Raw genomic sequence first — 2,339 nt, forward strand, 5'->3', positions numbered from 1 at the left:
CTTTCACTCTCTCCCGATCTGTCTCTCACCCTGCAGTGTTAAGTAGGGCTTGAGGAGACAGTGTCGTGCCCTTCACTGACACTTTAGGCACGAGGGACTATTAGCCATCCGCTAGCTCAGTTGATAGCACGCTGCTGACATCCCCCTCCTACTGTAACACAAGACCCCATTCAGCGGGACCCTCCTGTGTAGCATAGCAATTACACGTGGCATCACATCTATACATAGTGTTGGTGATTAGATGACGATGGTTTTAGAGTTGTAGTTATTATTAGCGATAACAGATTGCAAGGACAGATTGATGGTGTTGGCGGTTAAAGGCAGGCAGCATAGAACATGTTGCCAGGTATAGCATATTAATGGGAGCAATATTTTAGCACAGTGAGAGCAGACCTAGGACAATCTGCCAGTTACACGGTTCATGTCGACAGCCAGAGAAGGCTTTTCCTCTCCTGGAGTTGTTGTGTTGTCACATCCTTCCATTTATTGCATCTCGGCCTTGAACTTTGTGATTGTGTTTCAATTAAGTAGGAGATACAGCCTACAGATTCAGGTGAGGTGCAATGTGAGAAGTCTTACGACTCAACACTTTTCAAGAGAGAGAAAGTGAGGGGAGAGAGAGAGACAGACATCTGGGAATGGTTTGTGTCTGTGTGTGTGTGTTTTGTACTTTCACTCTTCACAAACCCACCGTTACAGGCCAACTGTGTTATGAGTTACCAACCAGAAGCTCTCTCTCCCCCTTCCATTAAGAGCAGTTGCACATCAGATGTAATGAAAAGGTATTTCCTGTTTGTGTGTTACTTGTTCTCTGAAAAGCCTTTTAGCACAAAAATGCATTTTCTCTGACAGGGCGAACATTGCTAAAAATGGCAGATGATTACAGCTCATAAATGATACTGACATTAGTGCACAAAGTTCATTTTGCACTGTGAATTATGTATTTGTGACCGAACCTCAAGGCTAGACCCAAAAGGTTAAATGGGAAAAAACGTTCATTGTGTAAAATGAAAACCATGTAAATACTGGACTTGTACATTAAAAGCTCGGTGGACAAGCAAAACAAAAGTAAAGATCATTTTTTGCATACTTCATTTGTCAGTCTCATCTTCACTAACCACATTAATACATGCGCAGACATTAAGGAGTGGCATATAGCATAGAAGAGATGTGACCCCCTGGTTAGAACAGAAATCTGTGTGTCTTCAGCTGTGACCTTCTAATTAAGTCCAAAAAACATTCTGCTTTCCAAAAGGACCTTGGGGGGAAGTGCCTTAATAGTGCACTCATTCCTTGCTCGCTCTCTCTCACTCTCTCTCTCTGTTTTTTTGCTCTCTCTCTCTCTTACCCTCCTCTCTCTCTCTCTCTTTCTCTGTCTGTCAGGTTTTAAGGAGTGCAAAGCCTTTCTGGCTCGTAATGCCAGGTATCTCTTCCCACCACCTATGAAGTCACAGGCCCTTGCATAAGCAGCTGATTAAGACAGGATTAGCTATCAACAGGCTAGCTGAAGCATCTACGTTTCTGGACTGGCGCCAGGGAGCATCGCACGCCACCACTGCAACTGCTTGATGACTCACTGCCGTCGGATGACGTAGAATGGAGAAGTCTAAGTCCACCCCACCCCCCCCCCACACACACACACACCGCTCCTCTCTACACGCCCATGGATATATGTGTCTGTGATCTTGTGTGCATATTTATTTGAGAGAGACAAAGACAGAGAGTCAAAGGGAGTGTATGTAAATGTAAAGATATTTACACGAAGGCCCAAGAGGAATGGAGAGAGAGGAAAAGCACTGGCTTTCCCACACCTACTGAGGTTCACTTACACGGTCACTGCTCATAAAAAGGGTTTTGGAATCTTGCGCCAGACATCACAAAAGGCTGTGCGCTTTTTCAGCTAGTAAATCCTTGTTTGTTTTGCTGTCTATCCGTTTGTCTGTCTGTTTGAGTGTCTGTCTGTAGGGCATGTGTAATAAAGAATGGACACGTGTGTATATATCCAGTGCTTCTGGTTGACTCCTTCAGAGAGATTTAAGGGAAGTGGAGGTGTGAGAGGAGGTCAGTGATCCCTGTGGCAGTGGCTCTGAGACCGCCACACAGTGTCCACAGGAAATGGACCAGATTATCCAGTGCTGTGGGCAGTGCTGATGACAGTTCAAAGATGGTGGCCTTGTTCCGATCTATTTCAGTAGCAGGATATTTTCAGACCTCTGTCAATCACAGGCTCCGAAATAAATCAAGACAAAAGTTATTTGCAAGTCAAAGTAGACACTGATGGATTAACTTTAGTAGCAATTAAATACTGTTTTAATTGTATCTAAAACTTATGATGAAGA

The 2,339-nt window shown here is 44.2% G+C and overlaps 1 protein-coding gene across 1 annotated transcript in view; it reads left to right on the plus strand.

The window, feature by feature from the left end:
• trib1 (tribbles pseudokinase 1) overlaps window positions 1-1,089 on the plus strand; it is an 8,998-nt gene extending 7,909 nt beyond the window's left edge. The window contains exon 3 of the mRNA XM_048229884.1: window positions 1-1,089. This exon is cut by the window's left edge and continues 1,205 nt beyond it. The gene's annotated coding sequence lies outside the window, so the exon portion shown is untranslated.
• Window positions 1,090-2,339: the final 1,250 nt, after the last annotated feature.

Source organism: Alosa alosa, chromosome 20 (assembly GCF_017589495.1).
Source record: "Alosa alosa isolate M-15738 ecotype Scorff River chromosome 20, AALO_Geno_1.1, whole genome shotgun sequence".
Lineage (NCBI taxonomy): Eukaryota > Metazoa > Chordata > Actinopteri > Clupeiformes > Clupeidae > Alosa > Alosa alosa.